The sequence below is a fragment of the Rhinoraja longicauda genome, chromosome 3, assembly GCF_053455715.1.
Source record: "Rhinoraja longicauda isolate Sanriku21f chromosome 3, sRhiLon1.1, whole genome shotgun sequence".
Classification (NCBI taxonomy): Eukaryota; Metazoa; Chordata; class Chondrichthyes; order Rajiformes; family Arhynchobatidae; genus Rhinoraja; species Rhinoraja longicauda.
This window is the reverse complement of record NC_135955.1, coordinates 74710558-74721598: the sequence shown is the minus strand read 5'-3', so window position 1 is coordinate 74721598 and position 11041 is coordinate 74710558. Positions and strand designations below refer to the sequence as shown.

Here is an 11041-nt window from a genome sequence, read left to right as displayed (position 1 = left end):
GAAACAAAGAGTGCCAACTATAAACAAATCATTTTCGGTGTGGAGTTAGGTGCCGGAGTTTTTAAAGGGTGGTAGTGGTAGAGAAAGATAGCAGGGGGAGAAGAGGAGAAAGCTCAGCCTCCCCCTCTCCCCAGTCTATCACAAGGAGGAAAGGACGAGGCCCTTCAGCCACCCCCCCCCCCCCCTCACTCAGGCCTGCCACTCTCCGGCCTACTCCTGTCCCCATGGCAACGAGGCCTGGGAAGTAGGCGGAGGAGGTCCAAATGCGTAGCTTCGACCCCCTCCTTCCACCCTTCATTCTACCATCCCAGAACCCCTCGCAGGATGGACCAGGCTTTGACACGCCAGAGATTTGCACCCAGTTTGGACATGTACTGCATTTCAGGGGTCAGCATGGCCCGGCAGATATCCTGGTAGGCCTCCTCCAAGCCAGGCTTGAGGTTGTAGCCCATGATGGTGCCCGCGCCTCCAGCCGGCTGCCAGGGCCTCAGGGAGGGATCCCTCACCTGCCCTGCCTTCACTGGACCTCCTCCTTCCAGGCAGGCCTCCGCCATCATGGCATTGGCCCTGCGCAGCTCTGCCACCTCCCACGCCATCCGCCAGCGCCCGAACGTGTCGACCTTGCGCCAGAAGGTACGGTTGAAGTGGGCGTAGAGTTGGGCGTCCAGCCGGTTCCAGGTGAGGGCCGACCTCTCTGCGGCCGGGCTCAAGGCGGGGGGAGTACGGGCGGGATCCCGCATGTTGAGGGGGAAGTACAGCACGTCCTCCAGGTCCCAGCACAAGAGGTCCTTCAGGAGCACCAGGGATTCGTCGAAGTACTCGGTCAGCATGACCAGGGAGAAGCTCTCCTCCAGGGAATGGAGGATGCCCGGCAGGGCCGGGTGGCCGGGTTCCATGTCCTTGTCTTGGCCCAGGTCGAAGAACTGGAGGTTGCGCAGGTAGTGAGCATTGAAGGCCTGGGGCTTATAGTAGGCCCGAGGCCTGCGCAGGAAGGCGTCCATCTTGTCTGGGCCGGGCAGGTGCCAGGTCAGGGGGATGCTGGGGCCGTAGTAGTGGAAGCTGGACTCGAAGAGGCGGGCGGGGTGCCGGAGGAGGGTGAAGTAGACTCGTTCCAGGGCAGGAGACGGCCCGCCTCCTCGGCTGGAAGCGCATGTGGCTGGCCACCACATTGTAGCAGGAGATGGCAGGGTTCCCAGCCACGGCGCGGCGGGAGAAGGGGGCCGGGTAGGCGAAGTCGCTGCGGCCGCCGGTGGGAAGGCGAAGCTCAGTCCGTGGAGCTCGCCGTAGCGGAAGAGCATGTTGAGCACGGTGCTGCTGCCGTCTTGTGCGTCTTGAGGAAGAGGAGGTCCCAGCGGGGTGAGCAAGTGGGGGTGAAGGGGCATCCGACAAAGGTGGGGGGGCCAGTCGGGCACAGGAGGTGGGAGGGGGAGCCACTGTGGAGGGGTGTCAGGGAGAGAGATTGTGGGAATGAGGGAACAGAGAGTGAGAGAGAGGAGAGGGAGAATAAAAATATATCATTAGGAAGGAACAGACTCCCTCCCTATCTCTGTAATCCTTCATGGTCCCTAAACACCCCTCCCTCCCTCTTTCTCTCCCTCCCTCCCTCCTTCTCTCCCTCTCCCCCTCTCCCTCCCTCCCCCTCTCCCTCCCTCCCTCCCTCCCTCCCTCCTCCCCCTCCCTCCCTCCCTCCCTCCCTCCTCCCTCCCTCCCTCCCTCCCTCCCTCCCTCCCTCCCTCCCTCCCTCCCTCCCTCCATCCCTCCCCCTCTCCCTCCCTCCCTCCCTCCCACCCCCTCCCTCCCTCGCCCTCTCCCTCCCTCCCAGTCTCCCCCCCCTCCCCCTCTCCCTCCCTCCCCTCCCCCTCCCCTCCCCCTCCCCCTCCCCCTCCCCCTCTCGCTCTCTTTCCCTCCTCCCTCCCTCCCTCCCTCCCTCCCTCCCTCCCTCCCTCCCTCCCTCCCTCCCTCCCTCCCTCCCTCCCTCCCTCCCTCCCTCCCTCCTCCCTCCCTCCATCCCTCCCCCTCTCCCTCCCTCCCTCCCTCCCACCCCCCCTCCCTCCCTCGCCCTCTCCCTCCCTCCCAGTCTCCCCTCCCCCCTCCCCCTCTCCCTCCTCCCTCCCCCTCCCCTCCCCCTCCCCCTCCCCCTCCCCCCTCCCCCTCCCCCTCCCCCCTCCCCCTCCCCCTCCCCCTCTCTCTCTCTTTCCCTCCCTCCCTCCCTCCCTCCCTCCCTCCCCTCCCTCCCCTCTCCTTCCCCCCCCTCCCCCTCTCCCTCCCCCTCCCCCTCCCCCTCTCTCTCTCTTTCTCTCCCTCCCTCCCTCTCTCCCCTCCCTCCCTCCCTCTCCTCTCCTCTCTCCCTCTCCCTCTCTCTTCTCTCTCTCTCTCTCTCTCTCTCTCTCTCTCTCTCTAAAAATCTGTCGACACTATCACTGTGACCCCCCTTATGCCCCTCCCTATCTCTGTAGTCCCCACCAGCCTGACATCTCCCAACGCCCCCTCTGGTCATTACACCATATTTCTGCAATTCCCTTCGGCCCACACAGCCAGCCTATCTCTAGAACCCCTTCTTGCTCCTACTCCCTCCCCTTTCCCTTTAACCCCTTTCAGCCTCTACACTTCCCCCTATCTCTGTAAACCCCCTCTGGCCCCTACATCTCCCCCTATCTCTGCCACTCACTCTGGCTCCTACATCCGTTCTGATCTCAGTGACGGCTCCTGGAGCCCTGCATACCTCCCTATCTCTGTAACCCCCTTCTACACTCACCGAGCATTGTAGAGTGTGTACGAGATGATAAACAAGGACATCGCGATTACGACACTCAGTAACCCTCGATGCATTTGCTTCCAACTACGCATGAAGTATTCCCGAAACTGCATCTTCTCCCTGGAGGAGATGGATGTGGAAAGCAGGGAATTACCTCAGAAAAGTGCCACTTGAACCCTGTTCAAGCAATAATATTGGGAAAGGACACTAAGTGCTGGGGTAATTGCAGGTCAGTCCAGTATCTCTGGAGAACATGGATAGCTGACATTTCAGGTTGAGACCCATCTTCAGACTTAATTTCGAGGTTGGATTTGCGGATGTTGGGATTTTCAGAAAGCAGATCTGAGGGAAGGATTTTGGGAGGAATTAGACCAGGGGGTGAGGTTTTGGGAGAAGTCAGTTCAGAGGTATAGATTTTAGGAATCGTTGGTTTGGAGGAGGGATTTCGAGAAATGTTGGTTCAGACTTGAGATTTCGGAACATGTCGGATTGGAAGGAGGGATCTCCGGAGAGATTGGATCAGATGAGGGATTTTGGGAAGAGTCAGATCGAACAGATGGATTTTGGAAGTGTTGGATTGCAGTGTGGTTTTTAGGAAGTGTCAGATTGGAGGAGAGATTCAGGAACTGTCGGAATGGAGGTATTTTGGGAAATGTAGGATCACAGAAGGATATATGGGGAGCCAGAGCGATGTTTCCGGAAGCAATGGATCGGAAGGAGGGGTTTCAGGAGTTATTGAAATACCAGGAGGGATTTTGAGAGGAAGAGGAACAGAGGAGTCGGCTTGGGAGTAGGGATCTCTGGTGGAATCGGCTCGGAAAAGGGAATTTCAGGAAGCAGTGGATCAGAAGGGGGATATTTTGGGAAGCTTGATTGCAGGGAGGGATTTTGAGAGGAGTCACTTTGGAGGAAGGGATCTCAGGAGGAATTGGATCGCAGGAGGGATTTCAGAGGTCGTCGATATGGACGAGGGATTTCAGGGAAATGTGTCAGTTCAGAGGGAGGGATTTTGGGAAATGTCGGATCAGAGGAGGGATTTCAGGAAATTGGATCGGAAAGAGGGATTTTGGAAGTTTCAGATGTGAGGAGGCAGTTCAGAAGAAGTCAAATTGGAGGGAGGTATTTAGGGAAGAGTCGGATTGGAGGAATGATCCTGAGAATTGCACGAATCTCACCTGCAGGACTGAGAATCCAGCATGTGGCAGGAGCAGGGGATCTTGGGTGGGATGATGCAATGTGGGTGGAGCAATGCATCATGGGCAGGGGGGCTGGGTTTGTGGGCTGAATCTATGCAGCCCTGACTGCAGGAGAGGCAGGGGGATCTGGGGACAACTGGACAAGGGAGGCGTCACAAACACGGGGGCAGACAAGGGAGCACCGTAGCAGCAGGGTGGGGAGGGGAGGGGTGGGGGGGGGGGAGGGAGACGGGATGGGACGGCGAGGAGGGAGTGGCAGGAGAGTGTGAGGGAGATGGAAGGGGACAGTGAGAAGAGAGTGTCAGAAGAGAGTGTGGCGGGGGACAAGGGAGGGGATGGTAAAGAGGGAGCATCAGGGAAGGGGGCAGGCTGTGGGGAGTGATATGGGAGGGGAGGGCGAAGAAGATGGCGGGAGAGAGTGGAGGGGGAGCGAGATAGGAGAGGAAGGGGACCGGGGTGGGGAAGGGAAAATGAGATGGGAGGGGAAGGTGTGGAGGGAGCCTCAGAAGGAGGGTGGGGGGGGGGGGGGGGTCAGGGAGAGAGGAACAAGATGTGAGAGAATTGCAAAGAGGGAGTGCAGGGAGAGGGTGGAGCAGGGAGGAGGGAGCGAGATGGGAGGGGAAGGTGAGGAGGCAGTGCCAGGGTAGGGCGGGGAGGAGAGAGAGATAGGAAGGGGGTAGATAGACAGCACCAGGTGTGCGAAAATGGCAAGAAGTGAGTGCCACAGGAGGGAGGGAGGGAGTGAGTGAGTGAGGGGGGAGAGGCAAAGAGGAAGCACCATTATAAAGAGCACGGGCACAGTGGTAGAATTGCCAGAGACTCGGATTTGATCCTGACTACGGGTGCTGTCTGTATGGTGATTGTACGTTCTCCCCGTGACCACGAGGGTTTTCTTCGGGAGCTCCGGTTTCCTCCCAACTCCAAAGATGCACAGGTAAAATTAGGCTTCAGTAAAATGTGTGTAGGATAGTGTTAGTGTGTCGGGATCATTGGTCAGCAAGGACCCGGTGGGCAGAAAGGCCTGTTTCTGTGCTGTATCTGTAAACTAAATTAAACAGTTCCGGTGGGAGTTCATTCAGGCAGGCCCCATTCCAAATGGGCCCCTCTGTCCCCGCACAGAACTGACCTCTGGAGAGGGACGGGAGAAGGCCGTTCTGCCCTTCTCCCTATCCTACCCGCATATTCATTAGACATTACTGTCTTTCCCACGACTCCTCTTCTCTGACAGTTTCCCTCAATCTTTCCGCTCGTCGTCTAAAACAACCCTCCTCTTTAACAACCTCCCTCCCACCACAGTTATCCGGCCCCCCTCCCTTCGTGAATTCCAGACATTCACCTCTCTCTGGGAAGGATTCTCGCCTAACCTCTGGATTTGAAGACCCCCTCGCCCTTTATTTCATGACCACACCCCCCCTTTATCCAGACACTCCTGCCAACAGGAAGGCCTCCACATCTCCCTGTCACGGCCCCTCAGCGTCTAAACTGTTGCCATTAGATCGTTCCCTTGTTCTCTCAAACTCTGAAGGTGGTTGAGCCGACTTCTTCTGTCGCTGGAATTAGCCCCATTGATCTCTCCCAATATCCTCCCAATATTGGGGTGTGTTCTTCCAAAAATGAGATGAGCAGAACTGTGCACGGTCACTCTCTGCGTCCTGCTGTAATTTGACGGTGCATTGTGTGTAGTTCTCGTCTCCACACAACAGGAAGGATGTGAATGCAATAGAAGAGTGTGGTAGAGACTGGCCACAGTTGTGGACTTTGTTATTCAGCAACGGGGGCCCAGAGTGTAGGTACATAGTTCCCTGAAAGGGGCGATGCAGATGGATAGAGTGGTAAAGAAAGTGTTTGGCACACTTGCCTTCATCGGTCATGGTACTGAGTACAGGGGTTGGAATGTAATATTACAGCTATATAAGTTGTTGATGAGACCATCCTTATCGTGTGCAATTCTGATTGCCTAGCACCAGAAAGGATGTGGTTAAACTGAAAAGGGTTCAGACTCTCTCCAAGACCAACTCTCTCCAAGGCCAACTGGCACGTAGTCTCCCAATTTCCCTGTTCTGAACTCACTAACTAGTCCTTTGGTTTTGTTGACATTGAGCGAGAGGTTATTGTTGCAGCGCCACTCAATCAGATATCCTATCTGCATTAGTCTGACTCATCATCTGTGATTCGGCCACCAGCAATGGTGTCATGGATAAGTGTAGAAAGCATTGGAAATGTGCTGAGCCACACAATAAGGAGTGAAGATCAGAGGACTCAGCTCACTGGTAAAGAGAAGGACATGTTGTTACCAATCCATACTGATTGAGGCTTGCCGATGAGGAAGTCAAGAATCCAGCTGTAAAGAGAACAGAGATCCAGGTCTTGGAGCTTGGTGATGAGTTGGAGAGGATGATAGTGTTGAACACTGAGCTGTAGTCAATGAACAGCAGCCTGAGTGATATGTGTAAGAAGGAACTGCAGATGCCAGTTTGCGTCTAAGATAGACACAAAATGCTGGAGTAACTCAGCGGGTCAAGCAGCATCTCTGGGGGAAAGGAACAGGTGATGGTTCAGGTTGAAACCCTTCTTCAGATTGATATGTGTTCCTTGTTACCAAGATGGATAATTAAGGACGGACCCACTTATCTGGGTCCATCTGGATTGCTAGTGTGTAGGAAGGAACTGCAGATGCTGGTTTAAATCGAAGATAGACAGAAAATGCTGGAACAGACTGAAGAAGGGTCTTGACTGGATTGCCATTGCATCGCGTTGGCATGACCTTGATGGGCTGAAGGCATTCTTTCATGTTGTGACCTCTCTTTGATTCTTTGGACCACAAAATGACTCTTCAGATTTTATGTGCCTCGCACAATCTCTTCTGTGAGATCAATGGAAATAACAGGGACGATGGGCTCAGCTGGTCTGGAGATACAGTAAGAGAACAATAAAACCTTGGCTTAATTTCAAGCCCCACCTTTTGGCATGGCTTCCCTTTTGAATCCTGATGATCTGGGTTTCAATTTCTTCAATGATAATTAAATCAATATTTTCCCTTGCTTCTTGATATACAGAGCTGCCAGCAACTGTCTGCCATTATATCTTGACAAAAAAGGCACAGATAAACCACAAAAAAACCCCATAGAAATAACTAAATGGTCATATAGGGTGGGCTAACAGCACTATGCATCTTGTCTAGAACTTAATGGGTTAGCACTTTGACTTGTAAAATGTACTCATGCAGATATATTTATAAACTTTATTTTAACTTTATTTATATTCTATCTTATATTTATATTTATATCCTTACTCTATATTGTGATTGCATTGATAAATAAATCATGTTTTGCCCTCAGTCTTTGATATCATCTCAGCTCCCAATGTATGACAATCAACAGTGACATTCCTGATCATCACTTACAGCAGGATAAGTAATATTTCCATTCATTAAAATATTTTTATCACATAAGGCTTCTGAACTTTCAACATTATTATGTTTAGATTCACCAAACAGTAAACATACTTGTGCTGAAAGACATTTTCTGTTGTAGTGGAAGGTGAGGTCTCTTGATTTCTTGCCACAAAGCTTCAGTGGAAGCCAAATGGACAAATGGTGTAAATGGCTGCATATGCTCTTTCTGGAGGGTTTCTCTTACCTTCTGTCAAGATTATAGGGAGCACAAAGGTAAATTTGCAAATGTTCGATTGTTTGAATACATGTAATGTTTATTTTATTGAAAAAAAGTCACCAACGTCCTCCACTCAGCATTTCCCATTTCTGTTTTCACAGGTTATTGATTTTCACCTCTGTTGGAAACTCCTGAAGATAGAGGAGCATCCAGTTTCAGTGCAAGCCTGGAAAGGAAAAGCCAGTGGTGAGTTATCAAAATTGGATATGTGCAAGAATGCATAAATTGGAGAAACGCAGCGATCTCAAAGCACTTGGGGGTGGAGAGAGTTGGGACAAACCATAGTCAATTGAATGTTGGAGCAAACTTAAGTGACTGGAAGTTTTATTCCTATAACAGACCTCCCAACATTTGATTTTACAAATTCATAATTTTGATGTCCAAAATTCAGAATTTTACATCAAAATTCATAATATGGCGCGTAATGCAATTTTTCAGCAATAAGAAAGTATGCATGCCAAATGTGCATATGCATTGCACGACATTCATGTGTGAAAATCGACTATTATATCCAACAATCTGTAATTCTTGGACTTCATGTACAATGTCAGGCCTATCATAACTGTATTCTGCTTTTTATAGAAAGGTTATTGATCAGAGATACTTTTTGCAACACAAAGAAAATATTGTTTTGTTTTGTTTTTTCTATTTTGCTTTTTCCTTACACATCCCAATTCTCTTGGTATTGATTAAAAGAGCAATGGTCATAAGTTATGAAGAAAGAGTTGATATATGCGACTCGACTAAGCATACGGAAGTACTTATTGAAGTAAATTTGAACATTAATTCATAATCAGCCCAAAAAGGTAGTAATTGGCTTTTCTGCTGTGTTTTATATTTTTACCCCGTCTTAATTAATTAATATAGTTATATAATCTTGCACTTAAATTTAATATTTACTCATTACAGTTCCACTACTGATTTTCTGTCACTCTTGGTTCCAGAGCTTTGCTGGTTTATCCAGTCGGCCAAGGAAGTTGGCTATGAGGATAGATGTGCTGGCTCCAGCTGGGCCAGCGCCCCGGCCCCAGAGCCCCGGCCGCAAATTCAACCCACCGATCGGCCATGGAAGTCCCGATGAGGTCGAGATTTGCTGCCTTACCCAGCCTGGGTGCCACGTTTTCGGGGAGACTTCCAGGGGGCGGGGATTTCTCACGGAACCTCTAGCAAACTCTAGCGGCCGAATTGATAAATTGCAATTACCGAATGTTTTGCGGAAAAATGTGAGGCGAAATTGGAATGGTGGAAATGAAATAACAAAGCGGAAACTTTCCGCCAAATTTGGAAGGGTTGGGAGGGGTGGTATAATACAGATTGTCAGCTAGATAACCTTCAGAGTATCACATCTAGATTTGATGACCTTACGAAGTGAATTATATGGTTGTAACCTGAGAATTCAAGTGAAAGATTTTTAAAAAGCTGAAAATGAACTTTTTGGAAATTAGTGCATGACCAGGAGTATCGGAGTGAGTCTGCTCTGTGATACAATGAGCCACATGCCTAGAGAGGGACAGATTTCACTTGGGCAGCTTACAGCCCAGCGGTATGAACATTGACTTCTCCAACTTTAGATAGTTCCTCTGTCCCTCTCTTCCCCTCCCCCTTCCCAGTTCTCTCTCTATCTTCCTGTCTCCACCTATATCCTTCCTTTGTCCCGCCCCCCTGACATCAGTCTGAAGAAGGGTCTCGACCCGAAACGTCACCCATTCCTTCTCTCCTGAGATGCTGCCTGACCTGCTGAGTTACTCCAGCATTTTGTGAAATAAATACCTTCTGTGTAAAGAAATCTCGTTTCATAAATCTCTTAACTTTTTTGTCCTCCCACCTTAAACCTATGCCCTCTAGTATTGGACATTTGCATCCTCTACCCTATCTGTGCCATTCAGAAACTTATATACTTCTATCAGGTTGCTCCATCGGAAACAGTCCAAGTTCTTTCAACGGAAGTGGCGGCGCCTAACGGCTGCGGCTCGCTAGCAGTCTGTTCGTCTTTTTTCCTTTTTTTTGTTGTGTGTCGGTGTTGGGATGGTTTTTGTATTTTTTTTTGGTTGTGTATGTGTGGGGGGGGGGGGGGGTGGTGGTGTGGGGGGTGGTGGTGTGGGTGGGGGGGTGGGGGAAACTTTTCTCTTCCTCACGGCGCAGGGTGCGGCTCGGCTGCGGGGCCTAACATCGCCCGGTGCGGCTCGGCCGCTGGACTTTACATCGCCCGGTGCGGCTTGGCCACTGGACTTAACAGTGCCCGGTGCGGCTCGGCCGCGGGACTTTTCATTGCCCGGTGCGGCTCGGCCGCGGGACTTTACATCGCTGGTGCGGCTTGGCCGCTGGACTTAACAGTGCCCGGTGCAGCTCGGCCGCGGGACTTAACATCGCCCGGTGCGGCTCGGCCGCGGGACTTTACATCGCCCGGTGCCGCTCGGCCGCGGGACTTTTCATCGCTGGTGCGGCTCGGCCGCGGGACTTAACATCGCCCGGTGCGGCTCGGCCACGGGACTTAGCTGCGCAAGGCTTGGTCGCGGGGACTTCCATCCCCTTGCGGGGACTGTGCGGGTCGGTCGGGGACGAGCTGTCTGTCCGTGGGCGTGGGGAAGAGAGTGGAAGTTTTGTTGCCTCCATCACAGTGAGGGGGTGTTTGGAGTCACTGTGATGGACGTTTGTGTTGGGGTTATGTGTCTTGTGTTTTTTTTTTCTATGACTGCTATGTAGTTTCGTTCGGTACTTCGGTACCGAATGACAAATAAAGCTCTGTTATATACATTCTCTAACCCAGGCAACATCCTGGTAAACATCCTCTGCACCCTCTCCAAAGCTTCTTCATCCTTCCTGTAATGCAGCACCCAGAAATGAATATTCGTTCAAATGTGCCTCATCATCTTTTACAGAACTGCAACATGACTTGCTAACTTTTATCCTCAATGTCCTGATAAATGAGGACAAGCATGCCATACCTATCTTGATCATATCTTTATCATCTTATCCACTTGTGTTTGCTACTGGTAGGAGCCTATGGATGTGCACTCCAAATTGTGAAGAGGTCAATGGTAACTCTGGCCAGCTAAATAGATAAGAACATGCTTTATCTATTTTCTTCTCCGCAGTCACATTACAGAACATTGACTAGTATTTTCTGCACATTACCACATTACAGGTCGCTTTTTAAACAAGCGACACCATATAGGTTATTTAATATTTATCAATGGCTTTAGGTTTTCATGTTTTTTGTGTTGGATTGCAGTTTAAATCCTTTGCAGGCACTTTCAACTGAAGGATATAATTCGATGCAGTTGTTGGGTAACAATTCATTGATGGGTATATCCTATTATAATTTGTATGACTGGCAATTGCCCTGTGAAGAGGATTATTGCTTCAACAGCCATTCATTTCCACCTGAACACATACTTTCTTTTCAAGTGCATTTGCAG

The 11041-nt window shown here is 51.0% G+C and overlaps 1 long non-coding RNA gene and 1 pseudogene across 1 annotated transcript; one reads left to right on the top strand and one right to left on the bottom strand.

Moving 5' to 3' along the window:
* Window positions 1-299: 299 nt before the first annotated feature.
* Window positions 300-2868, bottom strand: LOC144592443 (galactosylceramide sulfotransferase-like; annotated as a pseudogene).
* A 1853-nt stretch (window positions 2869-4721) lies between these two features.
* Window positions 4722-9664, top strand: LOC144592442 (uncharacterized). The gene is made up of 5 exons (XR_013547126.1): window positions 4722-4885; window positions 7290-7364; window positions 7485-7618; window positions 7724-7808; window positions 8567-9664. It is a non-coding gene; the product is annotated as an uncharacterized LOC144592442 (long non-coding RNA).
* The last annotated feature ends 1377 nt before the right edge of the window (window positions 9665-11041 follow it).